Below are 24,690 nucleotides of genomic sequence, written 5' to 3' on the forward strand. Positions count from 1 at the left end.
TGCTAGCAAAAAATAAGTCAGAGAAAGGTAAATAACATATGTTTTCACTCATATTTGGAATTTAAGAAACAAAACAAATATATAAATGGGAAAAAAGAGAGAAGGAGAGACAAAGCAAGAAACAGACTCAACTACAGAGAATAAGCTGGTGGTTACCAGAGGGGGGCTGGCTAGGTGGATGGGTTAAATAGGTGTTGGGGATTATGGTGTGCACTTGTTATGATGAGCACTAGGTGATACATGGAATTGTCAAATCATTATATTGTACACCTGAAACTAATAAAACACTGTGTTAACTAACTGGAATTAAAATAACAACTTAATAAAAAAAATAAGTCATTTCTGTAACCTTTTATAATTTATATAGTATATTGATATGGTTGAACATACACATATATATAATTTACAGAGATAGATATACATTTACTAGGTATAGATATTCAAAGATTTTCCTGGAGAAGTATACACTTCAAAAAGTTTGGAGGCCAGCATGTTAATGGACACAGGTTAGAAAGCACTGGTGTAACATGTGCCTTTTTTGCCATGAGGAAGGTAGGAGGTGAAGAGCTTTGCTCACCTGCAGACTGGAAGATGCTGTCTGGTACCCTGTGCATCACATGAGGGCTCTCAAGTTCCCAAGCTTTGCATAGATGATTATAAAATTCTCAGGATCCTTCAGAAGGCCTTTGATTGGCACAGTCCTCATTGGATTAACCTTCATTGACCAAATCCGTTCTTATCTGGCTAGTCTCAATTTCTGTTTTTATTTCTTCCCTTATGAAAGTTAACCATCTTCCTGTAACAAACAAATTTTCTTTTCTTCTCCCCAGAAGTAGATCCATCAAAAAAGAAATAAAAAATACTAATCAGTGATATATGAAAGAAAAAAGAATGGCCAAGAGAGGATTTAGATGTGTTATATGTTAGTGATTAGGTTTCTTTGATTTTGATTTTGGGTTTCATTGTAGACACTGGAAAAAGGTGGATAGAACTTGTGAAGGAAGGCCTTAACAGAAGTCTTAGAAAAACCTGCTGGGAATTTGATTGGGATTACTTCAAATCTATAGATCAATTTGAGGAGAACAAACATCTTAACAATATTGAGTCTTCTAACTCATGAGCAAGGTGTATCTCTCTATTAATTTAGGACCTTAATGTTTTATAGGTCTTACACATCTTGTGTCAGATTTAGTTATAAGTTTGATGCCATTGTAAATGGTGTTGTGTTTTTAATTCAAATCTCCAATTGTTTATTCATCTCTAGTATATAGAAATGCATTTGATTTTTTAATATTGATCTTCTACACTGCATCATTGATATTAATTCTTACTTATTAATTCTAGCATCTTTTTAATTTAGATTCTATTAGATTTTCTACATAGGTGATTATGTTATCTATAAATAAAGTGATTATGTTTGTATTCATGTTCATGAGAAATATTGGTCTATATATTTTTTTCCTGTAATGCTTTTACCTAGTTTTGGTATCAAGATAATGTTAGCTCAAAGAATAAGTAGGGATGTATTGCCTCTTTTTCAAGTTTTCTGGAAGAGTGTGAATAAAATTGGTAAAATTTCTTCCCCAAATGTTTGTTAGAATTCCCTGAATTCCCCACTGAAGCCATCTGGACCTGGAGGTTTCCTTGGGGGAAGGTTTTTAATTAAAAATTAAATTTCTTTAACAAATATAGGTCTTTTCAGGTGATATCTTTCTTCTTGAGTTTGGTAGAGTGTCTCTTTTAAGGAACTAGTTCATTTCATCAAAGTTATCAAGTTTATAGGCATAAAATGGTTTATAACATTCCCCTATAATTCTTTTAATATCTGTTAAACTCTAGTGTGATGCCACTACCTTCACTCCTAATATTGGTATTTGTTTATTCTTTCTTTTGTCCCGATATGTCTGGCTAGAAGTTTATCAATTTTATTGATTTTCTCAAGGAAGCTTTTATTTATTTTCTCTATTCATTTTCTGTTTCCATGCCACTTTGGTCTTTATTATTTCCTTCTTTCTGCTTGATTTGCCTTCAATTTGCTCTTTATTTTCTAGTTCTTCAGGCGAAAGCTAAGGTAATTTATTTAAGACAGTTCTTCTTTTCTAATATAGGTGTTTACTTCTAGAAACTGCCTCATAAATTCTGCTTGAGCAGTACCCTACACATTCTGATATGTTGTATATCTGTTTTAATTTTATTCAACATTCTTTTTTCCCCACCAACTTAAATCCAGAATGTGCCTAGCATTATATCTGACACAAACTATGTGCTTAAATATGTTAATTCCCTTGTATCTCATACACCATTTGAATGTTTCCCAGTCGATATTCAAGAGATCCTCATTGAGTATACTGTAACAAATAATGTTTGGGCAATAGTTACTGGTGATGTGCACTATGATACATTATTTTCATATTAGCTCTTCTAGTCCTTAATACAATTTTATTAGTCAAACTTTTATTGTCCCCATTTTATAGATGAGGAAACTGATGCTAAGAGACATTAAGTTACTTGCTTTTGTTCCTTAGCCCAAAAAAATGGGAGAATTGGAAACTGAATGTAGGCAGTCTGACTACCGAGTCTGCAGTCATCACTATATAGCATCTCCCTAACACTATTCTAAGAGAAGGCTCTCTCCCTCATCTGTCTCATAGCAGTTAATAAGCCCAGAGTTTGAGTGACTCTTTTGTAGCCAAAACGATAGATAGGAATTAAAAAACACATGTCTTTTTCCTATAAAATTAGAGTCCAAGTGTGAAAAAAGAAATAGTAAACAACATTAATAAAGCTCATCATGATGTGGGATAAACTCTAAAGCGGAAATTGACTGACAGAAAACAAAGATTGACAAAGCAGAATATTTTCCCAGAAGAAAGATATCCAGTGAACTCTTAACGACATATAGGACATGAACATTCAGAGAATGCCAAATCATCAGAGGCTTGACTGATGTGTGACCTGAGTATAGTCAACCAAGGGACAATAGCAAAGAAAACTGAAGACGGGTCCCAAAGGCCCTGGTAAAGAATGTAGATTTTATTTTATATATGGTACACCATTTAGAAGTGTGCTATTTAGTTTCTACATATTTGGGTATTTTCCAGATATATTTCTGTTTAATGGTTTCTAATTTAATTACATTGAGATCAGAGAACATAATTTGTACAACCTGAATGCTTTTAAATTTGTTAAGATTTGGTATACTGGGTGGCTCAGGTGGTTAAGTGTCTGACTTCAGCTCAGGTCATGATCCCACAGTACATGGGTTCAAGCCCTGCATCGTACTCTGTGCTGACAGCTCAGAGCCTGGAGCTTACTTCGGATTCTGTGTCTCCCTTTCTCTCTGCTCCTTCCCCTGCTCACACACTTGTCTCTCTTTCTCAAAAATAAATATTTAAAAAAACATTTTTTTAAATGTTAAGATTTGTTTTGTGGCCCAGAATACAGTCTATCTTGGTAACTGCTCTATGTGTCTTATACAAAGATTTCCTCTGTGGGGTGCCTGGGTGGCTCAGTCAGTTAAGTGTCAGATTTCAGCTCAGGTCATGATTTCCTGGTTCGTGAGTTCCAGCCCCATGTTGGGCTCTGTGCTGACAGCTCAGAGCCTGGAGTCTGCTTCTTATTCTGTGTCTCCCTCTCTTTCTGCCCCTCCCCCACTCACCCTCAGTCTCTCTCTCTCTCTCAAAAATAAATTATAAAAAAAATAAAAAAATAAAGATTTCCCATGCATTCCCTCCCTTTACACATACACAATTTCCCTCATTATCAACATCTACCAGGGTGGTACATTTGTTACAACTGATGAACCTACATTGAAATATCCTTAACACCCAACGTCCACAAATTACATTAGGATTTACTCTAAGATTTGTACATTCTATGGTTTTTGGCAAATATATGACATATATCCACCATTATAGTATTATAAGGAATATTTCCACTGCCTTAAAAATCCTCAGTGCTCTATTTATCCTTCTCTCCCTTCATCCCCTGGCAACCAATTACCTTTTATAAAAAATTAAATAACAAAACATCACTCTTATATATTTGCTCATGTAGTTATCATTCCAAGTACTCTTAATTCCATTGTGTAGATCTATATTGCAATCTGATATCATTTTTTTTTTTTCTGTCTGAAGGACTTTCAACTTTCTTAAAGGGCAAATGTTCTAGTGATGAACTATTCCAGCTTTTGTATGTCTGAAGAATCTTTATTTGGTCTCCACATCAACTCCTTTCTGTGTAATATGTCCTTTTCTCTGGTCACTCTTCAAAATTTCTTCTTTAGCACTGGTTTGAGCAATTTGATCACAAGATGCTTAGGTGATCAAATGTTTTAATGTCTCTTGTGCTTGGGGTTCACTGAGCTTCTTAGATCTGTGGATTTATGGTTTTCCTCTAATTCAGACGTCTTTTGACTATTATTCCTCAAATATTTTTATATCTGAAGACTCCAAATATACTGATACTAGGCCATTTGAAGTGGTCCCAAAGCTCAGAGATACTCTTTAATTTTTTTCTATTTACTGTCTGTGTGTCATTTTGGGCAGTTTATATTGCTATGTCTTCATGTACACTGATTTTTTATTCTGCTGTGTATAATGTGCTATTTATTCCATTCATTGTATTTTAAAAAATCATATATTTAGGTTTTCATATCTAGAAGTTTGATTTGAATCCTTTTTATACATTTCGTATGTCTGCTGAATTTTTGAACTGAATATGGAATTGTATATGGCATACAATTATAACAACTGCTTTAATGTTCTGTTCTGCAAATTCTAACATATGTCAATTCTGGGTTGATTCAGTTAACCTATTATTCATTATAGATCTTGTTTCCCTGCAATTTTATATGTTTGGTAATCTTTGTGGGAAATTTTACTTTGTGGGGTATTAGATATTTCTGCATTCTCATGAGTATTTTTTATCTTTGTTCTGGGATGCAATGAAATTACTTGATAAGTTTGGTTCTTTTAGGTACTGCTTTTATGATTTGTTGGGTGAGTCTAGAGCAGTCCAGAGTTCATCTAAGGCCAATTAATTCTCATTACTGAGGAAAGACCTTTTTCAATATGGGCTTTTCTAACCTGGCTGGTAGAATCAGGCACTATTATCAGCGCTGTGTGAACACCAAGGACCATACTTAATCCTTTCAGGAGACTTTTCCTCAGTTTCTCGGCTGGTAGAATCAGGCACTATTATCAGCACTGTGTGAACACCAAGGACCATACTTAATCCTTTCAGGAGACTTTTCCTCAGTTTCTCTTAGTTTCTGCTGGATACCCAAGAGACACCCTCTGAAGATTACCAGAGTTCTGTCTCTGTAACTGTCTTCTTTTCAGTATTCTGAAAACTGTAGTTGCTTTGTTCTCCCTGAACATTAGCATCTGTCTCCTCAACTCAGGGAATTTTCCAGGATCCATCTGGGTTTTCTTAAGGCACTAAGCTGAGGCAATTTTAAGGCTGATCTTGTTTGTTTCTGATCTCTCAGGAATCTTGATTCTTTATTGTCAGATGTCCAGTGTCTTGAAACAATCGTTGTCTTCCTTTCTTTCTGTGTCTCTCTATTTCTGTCTGCTTCTTTTTCTTTGTTCATCCATCCACCCTTCCTTGTTTCCTGGTGGACTTCTAATGCAAAGCTATATTTTTTTCTAAGCCAGCCTGGTTCTTGTCTGTGCAGCCATTCCCCACTGTAGGAATGAATCCCTTGACTGGAAATAGCCTCCAATTCCCTCAACTAATGCTGGTCTGACTTTAGAGGGCTCTGCTCAAACATGCTGATGGTTCCCGTTATCACCACACCTGTTGAGGCACTTGACTGCTTTTCCTCAAACCTACATAACTGACTATGCCATATATTTATTGTAACTAATCTTTGAATATCAAGTTCTGCTTGTAAGACTCTATTGTTATTCCATAACTGCAATGGAAGTGGTCAAGAATCTGGTAGGTAAATTTTCTTCTTGGTCTTGATGTCTCCCTCCCACTCTGTGCTCTATCCAACTGAGCAAGTCCAGCTCAAAGTATGACAACATGTGTTTGAACTACACAGATCTACTTACAGGCAGATTTTTTTGACAAATGCAATACAGTACTATAAATGTACTTTTTCTTCCTTATGATTTTCTTAATAATATTTTATTCTCTCTAGCTTACTTTATTGTAAGATTACAGTATATATTACATATAAAATACAAAGTATGTGTTAATCAACAGTTTATGTTATCAATAAGGCTGCCAGTCAATAGTAGGCTATTAATAGTTAAGTTTTTGGTAAGTCAGAAGTTATATGTGCAATTTTATCTATCCAAGGGGTTGGCACCCCTAAATCCCATGTTATTCAAGGGTCAACTGTACGCATGTGAAATGAAAGGGAGGTCTCTAGTCCACTGGAGATTACAAAGTAGTGGTTCTTAACTTCTAGGGATTTTTAATTCCTTGAAGAATCAAACAAAGTCTGGCAATTCTCTCCCCTAAAAGAAGTATATAGCACTGGTATATATATTTTTTACTTTTTAAAAAATGTTTATTTATTTACTTTGAGAGAGAGAGAGAGAGAAGCAGAGAGAGAGGGAGAGAGATAATCCCAAGCAGGCTTTGCACTGTCAGCACCAAGCCTGACTTGGGGCTTAATCTCACAAGCCATGAAATCATGACCTGAGCTGAGATCAAGAATCAGATGCTTAACCAACTGAGCCACCCAAGTGCTCTGCACTTGAATATAATTTTTGGATCGAGGATGATAGTTGTAGACCTTTGAAAGTATATTCATGGGGTTTTCTAGTTTAAGAGCTCTAGCTTTGGAATTGTGGTGAAACATATTCTTTTCATGATTTAGAGATTGCTAATAGTGAAGAGGTTTCCTGTATATAAAAATTTTTAAATGTCAATTTATTTTTGAGAGAGAGGGAGCATGAATGATGGAGGGACAGAGAGAGAGGGAGACCAAGAATCTGAAGCAAACTCCAGGCTCTGAGCTGTCAGCACAGAGCACAATGCAGGGCTTGAAGCCACGAACTGTGAGATCATGACCTGAGCTGAAGTTGGTTGCTTAACCAACTGAGCCACCCAGGTGCCCCTCCTGGATATAAATTCTTACCAATATATTATCAGGTGTCAACCTCTTTCTAACTATATGATGAATAGGGCTTCAGGGGAATTTGGCTTGGTCAAGGAAAAAGACATGGCCATGAGAGGCAGTAACACACAAAAAGCTTTATTGGACGATGTTTGGATAGAGTTTCATGAGATGCAAAGTCTCTCAAAATAGAAGATCATTCAGAGGCTAACAGTGAGGGGAGTCACCATCTAGAAAATGAAGAGAGCAAATGAACCCACTGTGATCAGATAGGAGGTTTACATGTCTAAATGATGTCATTCAGAGCATGGTATGGAGTCCCTGGATCAAAGAACTCCTAAGGGCAGTTTGGCGGCTTGGGGCCTTATAATTACAAGCCCTATTTTATCAATGGGTAACAACTATCAGGGGATGCTTTATCGGGATACAAAATAGACTCAAAGTGACCCCATATCTGCTTGTTTGGGCAATTTTAAAAATAATTGGACATGTACAAATTTGAGTTTGGTGCTAATGGGATTTTGAGAAAAGAAATAATCTGAGGATGTATATACAGAGGTCGTCTTTGGTTTATTTATATAATATGTCAATAGTTATATGAATTTGTAAAGGAGGAGAAGGAAGTCATTGTAAATTATCAGAAACTCTAAGCTTAGCACAATTTACTCTCATGGATCACATTGTTTTATTTTCTAGTATTTTAGTATCTAGGTTGCCTATATTATATATCAAAAGTCAGTTTGATCCTTACCAGTTCTATGAAGATTTTGTTCTTATTAGAAGCTGTATAATTTAAAGTAGGCTGGAGTTTATGATAGAAAAACAAGAAATGGAATTAGAAAATGGAAATAAGGCCCACTCATAATCTCCATGATTCACTAGCCCAAATTGAAGCATCCGCTATAAGTGTTTATTAATATAAGGAAAGATGACAAAAGCAATTGGATTAAGGAAAAAATTATGCTTTTTTTCAACAGAAATACATATTTGTATGGTACAAAGTGGAATATGGTGGTAAAAAAATAGATACAGTTCCTGCCGTCATTAATGAAGCTCTAAGGATGAAAATACTCACTTTCAACACATAATAGCAGATAGGCACTCTGTATAAAGATGGGGAAAATTCAGGCCATGATGAGACCACCTAACAAAGAAAATAGTTTAGTTTAGTGACAAGGTAAGGTGTATATTTAGGCAGTGAAAGTGACGTGATCAAATTTTTGTTTTTTGGCCATCACCCTATCAATGGTGTAAAAAATTTAGCTTTTTGTAGCATGTTGGATTTTATAGTATAACAGAAGTGCAGTGACTAGGTAGTCACTAAGTAGCCACTAAGTAGTTATTTACTGTTTTGAAAAACATCTTTCCTAATTCTAAATAGCTCTTTTTTAGTTTGGGTCATTTTTGACTCCTTCAAATATTAATGCTAAAGTTTACACATAGTCCTACAATGTAAAACTTACTAAGTTTCCCATTTCAGATCATTTACAATGAGTTATTCTTTTATGTTACAAATTCTATAATCTAAAAATTATGAATGTATCAAGAATGAGTGATATTAGCATTTAAAATATATCATTAGAATTCTTGATGCTGCAATTGGGAATGTCACTCAGGGATTTTTGCAACTTGATTTTACAAAGCAGTAGACTTTTTAAAATAAATATAATTTATTGTCAAATTGACTTACATACAACACCCAGTGCTCATCCCAACAAGTTTCCTCTTCAATGCCCGTCACCCATTTTCCCCTCTCCCCCACCCTCCCCCCAGAGATCAGTTTGATCTCTGTATTTAAAAGTCTCTTGTGGTTTGCCTCCCTCCCTCTTTGTTTGTAACTACTTTTTCCCCTCTCCTTCCCCTATGGTCTTCTGTTAAGTTTCTCAAGACCCACATGAGTGAAAACATATGATATTTGTTCTCTATTTTTTAAAATTATATTTATTGTATATAAAGCAAGTCAAATTATTTAAGATAATTACAAAGTGCCACGTTACATTACAGAACTTTGTGTCTAGCTCAGCCAGGTTCTGAGTTACTATGTGTTTATCCAACAGAAGTGCATTTGAACCTCTGCTCAAATACCTGCTTGTAAATGTCTGTACAGACATAGTTTATGCTCCATCCCAAGGCACATTTGGGCCCTGTTAAAATGGCAGACAGTGTCTTTTTTTAAGTGTATGCCTATGGGTTGAAACACATTAATCACTTTTCAAAATCATTCAAATAGTTGTATGGTAATTTCAATAAACTAGATTTCTTTTTTTTTTTTTAATTTTTAAAGGTTTATTTATTTTTGAGAGAGAGAGAGAGAGAGAGAGAGAGAGAGGCAGAAAGAGGGAGACACAGAATCCAAAGCAGGCTTCAGACTCTGGGCTGTCAGCACAGAGCCCGGCGTGGGGCTTGAACCTGAGATCATGACCTGAGCCGAAGTCCAGTGCTTAACTGACTGATCCACCCAGGTGCCCCTCAATAAATTGGATTTTAAAGCATGTTGGCACACTGTCAACAGGCAGACCCACCCAGGGGTGGGATTCTGGAATTTCTTATTAAATGCTATATGCCATTAAGAGAAAGTGTTTCAAACAAGGAGGGAGAGTTCAATTATGCCAAGCTGTGGAGATTTTTTTTAATGGCCTGTTATTACAGCAATTTAAGGTTTTGTGCCAACCCATAAATATTTCTAATTTTAGTCCAGATCTTTTATCTCAAACATAATGTGCATCTTTGTCTATCTGGTTCCTAAGCTCTCCAGGGAGCTCCTAAGCCCAGGGAGAAGTAAGTGGCAGCTCCACTCATTATCTGACTTCGTGCTTGATCACACCAAAAGTACTTCTGACCACTCACAGTTAACCAGGCAGTGCAGCCAGGCTCCTGTCAACTCTAATGGATTCATCACTATTAATAAGTTAGGCGCCTAATTTACTACGAGTTGGCACTAGCAGTGACGCTGAGAAAAGATCACATGTCTCAGCTGACTTGCTGATTCTTCCCTGCTGAAATGGACCTTTCTGCCAAAGTCAAAAAGAAAAACTGACAGTGTCGGATGACTAACCCTCCACCTCATGCAGACCATTTGGCAGCTTGCACCTTTTTGAAGAGCATAGCACATTTTTAAAATTCCTCCAAATAATGATGATGATAGTAATAAAGGAGATATTTGGCAAGAGAGAGAAAAACTGTTTTTCATACTGTCTTTATGGAGCTTACAAAAATGGGATCAATGTTAGCAGCAAGGACTTAGGATAACCTGTCAATGTACATTGATTCCCAAGAGCCTGAGCCACACTTCAGTTGCCTGTCTTGGCCAAACAAATGTGTCTTATTGGCCTAAATTGAAGGGCTAATTTCTGGTCTATTGGAAAGGATCAAACAACTGAGAAGAAAGCCCTTCAGCAACCTCTTAGCCTCTTTGTTCTGGAGAAATGTCTGGAGAGCCATATATTGGTTTTTGTTTATTCAGTAGCTAGACATGCCTCTTCCAAGTAATGATGTCCAAAGAACTTAATGTCATTTTATAATTTTATGATCTTGAGGTGACCTGGGCATTGGGTGCTTATTCAGATGCACTCCAAACAAAGTGGGAAGGGTAATGCTGAGACAAAAGAGATCATTCCTTCATGTTATTTTAAAGGCATAGATAAATAGCCCACAAAAAAAAATCCAGTTTCAGGTTAGCAAAATTAAGATCTCCCTTTTGAAAAGAGAAAGTCACTGAAGTTTCAAGGCCAATTCTATTTATTATCATGGAGAATAAACTGAAATTTGTGCTTGCCTTGCTTACAAATTCATGCCATGTTTTTATTTAAAAAAAATTTTTAACAGCTTTATTGAGATATAATTCACATGCCAACAATTCACCCATTTGAGGTATATAACTCAGGTTTGGTATGTTACATTATTATTTTTTTAATAATAGTAAAACATATATACATAAAATTGGCCATTTTAATTATATTTAATGTGCAATTCAGTGGCATTAGTTACAATTTTGTAAAGCCACCACATTTCCAAAAATATTTCATAATCTCAAATACAAATTCTGTGCTCAATAAACAGTAACTCCACCTCAAAGGATTTTTGAATATGTAATGAACTTCATTCATTACAAGTATTATTTCCTTTATGTCCTAGAGCAGAGTTTTAAAATCCCTTTCTGCTAATTACAACATCTGGGTCATCTTGGGTCAGTCTCCATTGAAACTCTTGAGTTTCTTCAACTGTCTAATTTTGGATCCTATTGTGGAAATTGTAATTTATTTGTTGTAGGGTTTCTCATTTATAGCATGTTTCTCTGAAAATACTGATTTTGTATTTTAGCAGATTATTAACCTGACTGTCCTGAAACTTCACTATCCAGAATGGTTCTTTTCTTCCAAGTGCACACTCCCCTACACCTATGCCTCCTTTTGGTAGTGACTGCAAGGAGTTGTTTTTTTATATTTGATAAGCATTTTTCCCTACCCCCAGAAACTTTTGGATGGATTTGGCAAGTTTGATGATAGTGCAGGGTGAATAAACAATGTGGTTGGTTGCTCAGTTCATAAAACTCTTAGTAAATGCCCCAAAGCAAGAAATATGGAAAGAATTAAAGTAGCACTTTGGAGGCCTCCATTGAAATTTCTTTCCTGTGTGTCATATGTGGTTAAGACAGCTGCAGAAAGCATAAAAGGAAAGGACCCTTTGTGCCCTTGTCAGTGTGGGGCTCAGATGAGGTTAGGTTGTTTTACTGTTAATACTTGTAATGGTATTTGTGGAGGGAAATTAAAAGTGAAATTTCCTTCAGCTGATTTCTCAGATTGCTAAAGTAATAGGTGAAGGGTCAAGAAGAGGGTTGCATACACCTCAGAAGAATCTGCTTTTCTAGAGAAAAAAAAGCTAGGATCTAGGATCTAGGATCTAGGATCTAGGATCTAGCTTTTCTTTCTCTGGGAGCACATCAGTTTTAAAAAATTGAGATGTAATTGACATATAAAATTGTATTCATTGCAGGTGTGTAACATATTGATTCGATGTACATGTATATCACAAAATGATTACCAAATTAAGTTTAGTTAACATCTATTAACTCCATAGTCACAATTTTTGTCTTGTGATGAGAACTTTCAAGATCCACTCTCTTAGGAACTTTCAAATATACAATACAGTATTATTAGCTATATAGTCACCAAACTGTATTTTATATCATCAGCAGTTATTTATGTTATAACAGAAGGTTTGTACCTTTTGACACCTTCACCCATTTTACCCACAGTCCCACCCTGTGCCTTTGGAAACCACCAATTTGTTCTTTGTATCTATGACTTCATTTTCTTAAATATTACAAATTTTAGTGAGATCATATAGTATTTGTCTTTCTCCATCTGATTTATTTCATTTAGCACAATGCCCTCAAGATCCATTCGTATTGTTGCAAATGACAAGATTTCTTTCTTTTTTATGGCTTAATTATATAATCACAGACCTTTTCTATGTCCATCCATATGTTTGGCACAGGTTGTTTTTATGTCTTGACTATCATAAATAATGCTACAATGAACATGGGGTACAGATATCTTTTTGAGAGACAGTGATTTCATTTTCTTTGGATAAATACACAGAAATGAAATTGCTGGATCATATGATAGTTTTATTTTTAACTAGTTGAGGAACTTCCACATTGTTTTTCATATGGCTACACCAATTTACATTATTACCAACAGTGCACAAGGATTCTCTTTTCTACACCAACAGTCTTCACCAACACTAGTTATTTCTTGTATTTTAAGCCATTCTAATAGGTTTGAGGTGATATTGTGATTTTGACTTGTATTTCTGTGATGATTAGTGAGGTTGAGCACCTTTATATATATACATTTTGTCAATTTACATGTCTTTGTAAAAATGTTCAGATACTCTACCTATTTTAATTCATTTTTTTAAGTAGGCTTCATGCCCAACACGTTGCTGTTTTATTGATAGCTTGTTTTCTATTGGATTGCATGAGTTCATTACATATTTTGAATATTACCCCCTTATCAGATATATGATTTGCATATATGTTCTCCCATTCTATATGTTGCCTCTTTATTTTTTAAAGTATAATTAACATATAGTGCCATATTAGTGTCAGATATACAATTTAATGATTCAACAATTCTATACATTTATCAACACTCATCAGGATAAGTGTATTCTTAATTCCTTTCACCAATTTCACCCATGCTCTTACTTACCTCGCCTCTGGTGACAACCAGTTTGTTCTATGTACTTAAGAGTCTTGTTTTTTGTTTGTCTCCTTTTATTTTGTTTCTTCCCTTGTTTTGTTTCTTAAACTTCACATATGAGTGAAATCATATGGTATTTGTCTTTCTATAAGTGACTTATTTTAGTTAGCATTACACCCTCTAGATCCATCGATTTTGTTTCAAATGGCAAGATTTCATTCTATTTTATAGATGAGTAATAGTCCACTGTGAGTGTGAGTGTGTGTGTGTGTGTGTGTGTGTGTGTGTATCACATCTTTATTCATTCATCTATAGATAAACATTAGGTTGCTTCCTTATCTTGGATATTGTAAAATATGCTGCAATAAATAGAGGTGTGCAAATATCTTTTCAAATTAGTGTTTTGCTTTTCTTTGGGTAAATACCCACTAGTGGAATTGCTGGATCATATGGTTAATTCTATTTTTAATTTTTTGAATAGCCTCCATCCTAATTTCCACAGTGACTGCACCAGTTTGAATTGTTACCAATAGTGCACAGGGGCTTCCTTTTCTCCACGTCCTTGCCATCACTTATTATTTCCTGTGGTTTTCATTTTAGCCATTCTGACAGGTGTGAGGTACTATCTCATTGTCATTTTGCTTTGCACTCTCTGGAGATTGGGGATGTTGAGAATTTTTTCATGTTTCTGTTGGCCATCTGTAAATCTTCTTTGGAAAAATGTCTATTCAGGCCCTCTGTCCTTTTTTAATTGAATTATTATTATTATTAATTATTATTATTTTGGTGATGACTTGTATAAGTTATTTATGTATTTTGGATATTAACCCCTTATCAAATATATTATTTTCAAATATCTTCTCCCATTCAATAGGTTGCCTTTTTGTTTTATGGGTGGTTTTCTTTGTTGTGCAAAAGCCTTTGACTTTGATATAGTCCTAATAGTTTAATTTTGCTTTTGTTTCCATTGCTTGAGGATACATAACTAGAAAAATGTTTATGCAACCAAGTACTGCTTATGTTTTATTCTAGAAATTTTATGGTTTCAGGTTTCACATTTAGCCCTTTAGTCCATTTTGAACTTATTTATTTTTGTCTATGGTGTAAGAAAGTCCAGTTTCATTCTTTTGAATGTAGCTAGTTTTTCCCATAGCATTTTTTAAGGAGACTGTCTTTTTCCCATTGCACATTCTTGCCTCCTTTGTCATAGAAAATTCACCATAAAAGGGTGGGTTTATGGGACACCTGGGTGGCCCAGTTGGTTAAGCGTCTGACTTAATCTCAGCTCAGGTCATGATCTCACAACTCATGAATTCGAGTCCTGCATTGGGCTTTGCTCTGAGAGTGCAAAGCCTGCTTGGGATTCTCTCTCTTCCCCTCTCTTTCTGCCCGTTCCTTGCTTGCATGCTCTCTATCTCTCTCTCAAAATAAATAAATAAACATTTTTTAAAAAGGTGGGTTTATTTCTGGACTCTCCATCCTGTTCCATCAATCTATGTGTTTGTTTTTGTGCCAGTACCATACTGTTTTGATTACTACAGCTTTGATTGTGGTATTTCTGTCTTCTCCTTTTTCAAGACTACTTTGGCTATTTGGAATCTTTTGTGGTTCTATAGAAGTTTTAGTATTATTATTTCTAGTTCTGTGAAAAATATTGTTGGTATTTTGACAGGGATTGCATTACATCTGTAGATTGCTTAGGTAGTATGGACGTTTTAACAATATTATTTTTTTTCTAATCCATGAGCATGGAATAGCCTTCCATTTGTTTGTGTCATCTTCAATTTCTTTCACCAATGTTTTACAGTTTTGGGAATACTGGTCTTCCATCTCCTTGGTTAAAATTATTCCTAGAAATTTCATTCATTTTGATCCAATTGTAAATGCAATGGTTTTCTTATTTTTTCTTCCTGCTACCTCATTAGTATAGTAATGCAATAGATTTCTGTACATTAATTTTGTATCCTGAAGCTTTAATGAATTTATTTATCAGTTCTAGTAATTTTCCAGTGGAGTCCTTAGGGTTTTCTATTTATAATATCATGTCATCTGCAAATAGTGAAAGTTTTACTTGTTCTTTCCAATTTGAATGACTTTTATTTCTGATTGCTGTGGCTAGGACTCCAGTACTATGTTGGTTAAAAGTAGTGAGAGTGGACACCCTTGTCTTGTTTCTGATCTTAGAGGAAAAGCTCTCAGGTTTTCACCATTTAATATTATATTAGCTGTAAGTTTTTCATATATTGCTTCTATTAGGTTACAGTATATTACCTCTAAACCTACTTTGTTGAGAATTTGTATAATGAATATATGTTGCAGTTTATCAAATGCTTTTTCTGCATCTATTGAGATGATCATATCCTTTCTCTTGTTAATGTGATGTGTTTTGTAGATTGATTTCTAAGTATTGAACCACACTTGCATCCCTGAAATAAACCTCACTTGAGTGTGGTGAATAACTTTTTGAATATATTGTTGCATTTGATTTGTTAATACTTTGCTGAGAATTTTTGCATATAAGTTCATCAGAGATATTGGTCTATAGTTATATATTTTTTTGTAGCATCTTTAATTGGTTTTATATCAGGATAATGCTGGCTTCATAAAGTGAATTTGGAAACTTTCCTTCCTCTTCTATTTTTTGGAATAGTTTAAGAATAATAGATATTAACTCTTTAAATGTTTGGTAGAATTCACCGGTGAAGCCATTTGGTCCTGGACTTTTGTTTGCTGGTAGTTTTTTTATTACTGATTCAATTTCTTTTTTTTAAATTATTTATTTATTTATTTTGAGAGAGACAGAGACAGTGCAAGTGGAGGAGGAGAGAGAGAAGGAGACAGAGAATCTCAAGCAAGCTCTGCATTGCCAGAGTGGAGCATGATGTGGGGCTAGAACCCACCAAACCATGAAATCATGACCTAAGTTGAAACCAAGAATTGGACACTTAACTGACTGAGCCATCCAGGCACTCCATCATTATTGATTCAATTTTATTGTTAGTAATTGGTCTGTTCAAATTTTTTGTTTCTTCCTGACCCAGTTTTGGAATGGTTGCCTTTTCATTTTTTTGTTGGTTTCTCTGCTATACACATGCCTTTTAGTTTGATGTAGTTCCACTTATTTATTTTTGCTTTTGTTGTCTTTGCTTTTGCAAAGACTGATGTCTAGGAGCCTCCCCTGTGTCTTTTTCTAGGAGTTCTGTGGTTTTATGTTTTATGTTCAAGTCTTTAATCCATTTTGAGTTGATATTTGTGTATGGTGTTAGATAATGGTCCAGTTTCATTCTTTTGCATGTGGCCAGTTTTCTCATCACCACTTACTTAAGACACTATTCTTTTCTCATTGTATATTCTTGGTTCTTTTCACATAAATTAATTCACCATATATACATAAGTTTATTTCTGGGGTGTCTATTGGGTTCCATATTTCTCTGTTTCTATTTTTATGCCAATACCATACTGTTTTGATGTTATTCATAACTTGAGCTTAAGAATTAAAGGAGGGGTGTATGGTGGGGAACAATGAGGAGTTGTCTCTTATTAAAGTGTAGATATCTCTGTTTAATTAGACATTTCTTTCTCAGAATAAATGCACCCCATTGATCTTTAATGGAGATTTGATTTCAGCTGGAATATCAATCTCACACATGATTATAGCACATTCTTCTTTGTGTAGTGGGATTCATCCATTGTTGGTAAGGTGGAAGTCTCATTTTTTTCAGTTTCTGACATAACTATAATAACCAGGAAGTCCTTTCAGAAACAACGGTGCTGTCCACTTTGGTTAAACAATTAGGTCAATTAGATTTTAGAAGAGCCAGGCTCAAACATTTTTCAAATATCTTGGTAAATAGAGAACGCTTTTCTGAGGGTTGGATAGATGAAGAACCATGGAGAATGAATTTTAGTGTAAGCCTGGATGTAGTCATTGAAACATGTATAAAAGCCCATCCTGCATCCTGGCCTCAGATGGAAGAGGACAGGAAGATTTGAAATACTTCCCTGGACTTCCTTAGAAAGCAGCACCATGCCCTTCAGTTTCTGTGAAGGCTACCATGGTGTGCCCTGGAACAAACCTCTACTTCCATCTGCCACAGCTCACTAGACACTCAGTAAGTGAGGCAGAGGAAATAGCTTATTATTTGAACAAGCCAGAGAAGTGGCTTCTATGGAGGCTCACTATGAAAACCAACCCAGTAGGCAAAGTGTCTTCAAAATAATTTCTTTTTTTTCAATATATGAAGTTTATTGTCAAATTGGTTTCCATACAACACCCAGTGCTCATCCCAAAAGGTGCCCTCCTCAATACCCATCACCCACCCTCCCCTCCCTCCCACCCCCCATCAACCCTCAGTTTGTTCTCAATTTTTATTCAAAATCATTTCTGCTTTCTGGGAAGAGTAAATGACAGTGGAGCGAAGAGAAGGTGATTCTTCCAAATTCAGTCTATGCCCCAAATTCCATGAAGTTGTTTCTGTTCTTCAGATGAGGTGCCAGCTGAATTCCAGTTTTTCAAAGACTGTGGCCAACAGTCACTCCATGATCCTGATACTTCAGTGAATTCCTGGCAATGGACACCCAATACTGAAGACACTCTGTCCCTGCCATTCTCTGGTGATTTCACAGATCCTAAGAGGGGTGACTGGGTGATTCAGTTGGTTAAGTGTCCGACTTCAGCTCAGGTCATAATCTCATGGTTTGTGAGTTCAAGCCCAGCATCAGGCTCTGTGCTGACAGCTCAGAGCCTAGAGCCTGCTTCAGATTCTGTGTCTCCCTCTCTCTGCCCAACCTCTTCCACCCTCCCTCCCACTTGTTCTCTGTCTCTCTTTGTCTGTCAAAAATGAATAAACATTTTAAAAAATTTTTAAAAAGATGCTGAAAAATAAAAGCATTATAGCATATTTAAAGTTGGAGAGGAATAGTAATAATAATCTTTGGCCTTTTTGGGTCAGCTACTTCAGCAAGGAATCATATTTTGAAATTAAAAACAAAAACAAACAAACAAACAAACAAACAAAAAACAAGCAAAAAGAACCTCAACATCTCAGCTATTGTTTGAGCTGTCTGTAAGCTTCAGAGGCTGGAAGCAAAGCAGCACCTTCAAGTCCTTCCCCTAAGGTCTGAGCTCCAGGTCTCCAAAGGTGGCCCTCTGCTAGAGAGATAAATAACACTGAAGTGATCTGCATCCAATCTGGAGGAACCTTCCTTTTTTTCTGGAATCTTATCTCTGAGCCCTGGGTCTGCCCTCACATGTGCCCACCTGGTGGTTCTGATGAGACTTGTCTGAGTGTTGTCCTGTTTTTCTGTAGGCATTGATGATGGGTTCAAGGTGAAAAGGAGTGTGTCCTCCTCTTCAGTTCCTAAATCAACTATAGACTTAACTGTGAAACTGGGCTTTTTACTTTCTCACCATACTTTGAGATAAAAGGGGCATAGGTGTTCAGAAGTCAAGTATAATTTATGTATCTTCTAGAATGTCAAGATGTAATATCACAGGATCAAGTTTTTCACAACATTCCCCCACCCCCAAATGGTCTGTTGCTGCTTAACTACATTCTTAGAAATGAAGATGTCAAGTGATGACACTGTGTATATCCCTATCTGTCTCTCTGCAGCTGGTTTTCAACAATATGCTCTTTCATTTGAATGGAATGTCAAGATTCCTGAGCCAGACCAGGTTTACTTTGGAAAACATGCTCTCCAGACATATTGATGAGAGGAAGGCATATCAGATTATTGAAAAGGGAGAAGATGAGGTGTGTGCTTAGTATACAGGGTGGAAATGCTTGGATCATCATGGTCCAGACCTCTGGGTAACAAGGTAATGCAGAAAGTGTTAGTGGCTTTTCTTCTCTGACTTTAAATCACCCTCTACCCAAATTGTTGGACTGCATTTGGAAAGCTACAGAAGAATGTCTAGAAAATTACTTTTATTTCTTATAAAGGGTAATAAAGCATAGGGGACAAAACAATAATGATAATAACAATTTGGCTGCCAGAAGGGTAACAGCAAGACATTAGATTGTGGTTTCAAGTTTCGTGTTTCCTCTGTTGTGTTGTGCTGTATGGGCGATGTGGCTTTTCAAGGGCTACATTTCCTGTGATACCTATTGGTGGTCAAGAATTATGGTGCTTGACTTCTGATTCACATATTTGGAGGAGAATTTGTAGCTTATTATGCATTTTTATTGTTGGTTAACTTCTATTTGACACAGGTGGGCAAAATTGATTTGTAAATGAATTGCCATCGAATAAATTTCAAAAATATATATTACAAAAGGGTACATAAAAGTAAAGTAAGATAGAACATCTTTGAAATTGAGATCAGTAAAATAGTTATTGAATATTCACTTCATGTGTGGTCATACCAGAGATGACTTCTAATTCCATTTGCAAGATGTTCAGCACAATAGCCTTTAAAAGTAGAAAAGAATTGATGACTGTGAAATGATATCCAGAAAGGGAAAAATTAGGAAAATCAATTTTTTGGAAATGTGTCTGCTTTGGCTTTAATTCCATTTATAGTCACATCTTGAAACCTATGTATTTGCTTTATAGCAGATGTACTTTCATGGTCACACTATCCCTTGTAAGTTTAAAGCAATAAAAGTGATTCAATAAGATTGTATCCATTCTTCATCCTTAGGTGCCCTGCACCTTTATAATTTTGAGGATATTCATTGGAAGTTCTCAACTCCTTGATATGAAGAGACATCATACACGGCCCATGGGATAGTGGAACGATGATGAAATTCAGTCTTTCTCATAGTTTTGGTTTCTTCCTTTTCCTTTTCCTTTGCTTTTTTCTCTGGCTGTACTTTCTCTCTGTAATTGCTCCCCTCTTCATTATGCTTCATTACCACCTCCACCCTCCTCCTTGAGTCACACACACCACATACACTTGATCAGTTCTCCCTGTAGTGGACAATTGCTAGGTTTTGTGGTTGTTGTTGCTGGTGTTATTACTTCACTGCTACTGGCCAGCATCTGCACTATCTTTCTGTGGGATGGGGTATCAGCCAATACATGCATCTTAGTGGGAGGCAGGGTGCTGCTTCCATCTATGTATAAAACCCTGAAGGGGTCAGTCATGATCTCTTCATACCCTTAGTGTGTTAAATGTGGGCAAAACTTGGTCACCTAGATGGCTCATGTGGGACTCTGAATATGGAGGGAGAGGTTAAAAGATACAGTGTCAGTTGGAAATTATCCATGAGACAGGGTCATGATGGGGCTGGTTCTGTGGAAGGGACTTAACTGTGTCCATAGCCACCAGATGATTCTACTTCCTGCCTATTTTATAAGTCTAGTTCTTGGCCTTCCTGATGATTTGATAGCTAGCTTCCAATAAATTCCTTTTTTTAGCTGCATGAACCAGAGTCCATTTTATTATTAGCTATCAATAACTTTGATGAATGCATAGTAATCTAGGCAGCCTCCATTTTTATCCATTTCTCAGTTCTCCATAAAAATAATTTGGTAAAGTGTTGTTTATTGTTTGTTGTAAAGAGCCAGAAAGTTCATATTCAATATGTGTCTGAATTATACTTCTGAGTATGGAAGGGCAAACCTGATCTGCTCTAGGTTGGTATGCTTGTGGTAGTGCTAAACTTGTTAACATGTGTTGTTAGGTGCTTGCTGTTGGGCTGCTCTCTGTCTACAGCATTCAGGTCTTTTTGTCAAATGCCCCCTGATCCATGCACAGGTCTGCATGGGCCAAGCGAGCAGCGGTCTCTGCTCTGATCCCACTGATGGAACTGTCTTCCACCCTAGTTCCAACAACTTCTTTTCTTTTTTTTTTTTTTTTGAGTTAGTTTTTTTTTTATTTATATATGAAATTTATTGTCAAATTGGTTTCCATACAACACCCAGTGCTCATCCCAATAGGTGCCCTCCTCAATACCCATCACCCACCCTCTCCTCCCTCCTACCCCCCATCAACCCTCAGTTTGCTCTCAGTTCTCAACAGTCTCTTATGCTTTGGCTCTCTCCCACTCTAACCTCTTTTTTTTTTTTTTCCTTCCCCTCCCCCATGGGTTCCTGTCAAGTTTCTCAGGATCCACATAAAAGTGAAACCATATGGTATCTGTCTTTCTCTGTATGGCTTATTTCACTTAGCATCACACTCTCCAGTTCCATCCACGTTGCTACAAAAGGCCATATTTCATTTTTTCTCATTGCCACGTAGTATTCCATAGTGTATATAAACCACAATTTCTTTATCCATTCATCAGTTGATGGACATTTAGGCTCTTTCCATAATTTGGCTATCACCTCACGCCAGTCAGAGTGGCCAAAATGAACAACAACTTCTTTTCTACCTGTGTTCAGTTTTATAAAAAAGAATCTTCATTGTAATTTGCATATTCTATTATCAGACAATGAAAGTATCATAGCTAAACTCACTTTTCTTTTTTTTAATCTGAAATTTATTGTCAAATTGGTTTCCATACAACACCCAGTGCTCATCCCAACAGGTGCTCTCCTCAATACCCATCACCCACCTTCCTCTTCCTCCCACCCCCCATCAACCCTCAGTTTATTCTCAGTTTTTAAGAGTCTCTTATGGTTTGCCTCTCTCCCTTTCTAACTCCCCCCCTCCTGTCCCCCATGGTCTTCTGTTAAGTTTCTCAGGATCCACGTAAGACTGAAAACATATGGTATCTGTCTTTCTCTGTATGACTTATTTCACTTAGCATCACACTCTCCAGTTCCATCCACGTTGCTTTGTAGGCCAGATTTCATTCTTTCTCATTACCAAGTAGTATTCCATTGTGTATATAAACCACAATTTCTTTATCCATTCATCTGTTGATGGACATTTAGGCTCTTTCCATAATTTGGCTATTGTTGAAAGTGCTGCTATAAACATTGGGGTACAAGTGCCCCTATGCATCAGTACTCCTGTATCCCTTGGGTAAATTCTTAGCAGTGCTATCACTGGGTCATAGGGTATATCTATTTTTAATTTTCTGAGGAAGTCCACACTGTTTTCCAGAGTGGCTGAACCAGTTTGCATTCCCACCAACAGTGTAAGAGGGTTCCCATTTCTCCACATCCTTGCCAGCATCTGTAATCTCCTGATTTGTTCATTTTGGCCACTCTGACTGGCCTGAGGTGATATCTGAGTGTGGTTTTGATTTGTATTTCCCTGATGAGGAGTGACATTGAGCATCTTTTCATTTGCCTGTTGGCCATCTGGATGTCTTCTTTAGAGAAGTGTCTATTCATGTTTTCTTTCCATTTCTTCACTGGATTATTTGTTTTTTGGGTGTGGAGTTTGGGGAGTTCTTTATAGATTTTGGATACTAGCCTTTGTCTGAGATGTCATTTGCAAATATCTTTTCCCATTCTGTTGGTTGCCTTTCAGTTTTGTTGATTGTTTCCTTGGCAGTGCAGAAGCTTGTTATATTGATGAGGTCCCAATAGTTCATTTTTGCTTTTAATTCCCTTGCCTTTGTGGATGTGTCAAGTAAGAAATTGCTGCAGCTGAGGTCAGAGAGGTTTTTTCCTGCTTTCTCCTCTAGGGTTTTGATGGTTTCCTGTCTCACATTCAGGTCCTTTATCCATTTTGAGTTTATTTTTGTGAATGGTGTAAGAAAGTGGTCTAGTTTCATTCTTTTGTGTGTTGCTGTCCAGTTCTCCCAGCACCATTTGTTAAAGAGACTATGTTTTTTCCATTGGATATTCTTTCCTGCTTTGTCAAAGATTAGTTGGCCATACTTTTGTGGGTCTAGTTCTGGGGTTTCTATTCTATACCATTGGTCTATGTGTCTATTTTTGTGCCAATACCATGCTGTCTTGATGATTACAGCTTTGTAGTAGAGGCTAAAGTTTGGGATTGTGATGCCTCCCTCTTTGGTCTTCTTCTTCAATATTACTTTTGCTATTTTGGGTCTTTTGTGGTCCATACAAATTTTAGGATTGCTTGTTCTAGCTTCGAGAAGAATTCTGGTGCAATTTTGATTGGGATTGCATTGAATGTGTAGATTGCTCTGGATAGTATTGACATTTTAACAATATTTATTCTTCCAATCCATGAGCACAGAATGTTTTTCCATTTCTTTGTATCTTCTTCAATTTCCTTCATTAGCTTTCTATAGTTTTCAGCATACAGATCTTTTACATCTTTGGTTAGATTTATTCTTAGGTATTTTATGCTTCTTGGTGCAATTGTGAATGGGGTCAGTTTCTTTGTCTTTCTGTTGCTTCATTATTAGTGTACACGAATGCAACTGATTGCTGTACATTAACTTTGTATCCTGTGACTTTACTGAATTCATGTATCAGTTCTAGCCAACTAAACTCACTTTTCACTTGGCTTTGTGGCTAGAATTCTTACAGCCATATTTGTCACTCAAACATGGTAATCTTTCTGTTCTAGAGCTTGCAAGCCTTGATTCTTCTACATATTTCTGTGATCTGTTTTTCTTTTGTTGTTGTGTAATTTCTAAGGCTATATTAGTTGCAGCGTAAAGCATAATAGTTTGTGTCTACACATGGGTAGGCATGTGCATGTGAGAGTGTCAATGCCCATGTATACAGATGTCACCAGTTCCATGGCACCACTTGAGCTCTGCTAGTTTCTGACATGGCTCCCACTGCTGCCTCTAAGTCTCAGAGTAGAAATGGGTCACTTATAGTATCACTGTATGGAACTCAAAACTGAAGCATCCTTCTTAAATAAGTGACAAAGGATGCCTCACATCCTCTGATTCCACCTCTCTATTTAAATGGTTACCAGTACTGAGATGGTATAAAAAGATAAATTTCTGAACAAAGTATGAATGTCTATAATAATTCATTCTGAAATTTTGATTCATGTTAACATTTTTGTGTTAAATGTATACCAGGTACCAGACACTGAAAAAAGAACCTTCTTTTTTTACATATTTGGATAAAAGAAAAAGCTGATTAATACTGGAGACAGGCTAAAGAAGGGGGAGTCAATGGATTTGAAATTTAAATCACTGGTTTGACCATTTAAAATTACCCAATTATGCAACAGCTTCTGTGGGTCTTTTGCCTTCACAGACAAGTTGTGAAGATACGAAGTCTGTGAATATTCTACTTCTCTTTGTTTTTTTACTGGCCTAAATCAGAGGGTAATAGACATTTTTGTGCATTTCTGACTTTCTGGCAAGCTGCTGGACCAGCAGTGGTCTGTGATTGCCAAAGACACCATCTCCCTGTGCAGCAATGTGGTCATGTTCCCTGGCTTCTTTGGAGAAGTCGGTAGCCTGCGGGTGCCCCTCTTATCTCCCCATGTCCCCCATTCCTGCTGGCTTCCCCACCCCCCTTACCCATAGTCTGGCCAATTGTTCTGACATGCCTAGTACCTGGAGCTTTGATAAAGCCAACAACATAACACAGCTACTACTTGGTGACCTTAGATGAACCCCTTGG

The sequence above is a fragment of the Herpailurus yagouaroundi genome, unplaced genomic scaffold (genome assembly GCF_014898765.1).
Source record: "Herpailurus yagouaroundi ecotype Mexico unplaced genomic scaffold, PumYag 250, whole genome shotgun sequence".
In the NCBI taxonomy this organism is placed as follows: domain Eukaryota; kingdom Metazoa; phylum Chordata; class Mammalia; order Carnivora; family Felidae; genus Herpailurus; species Herpailurus yagouaroundi.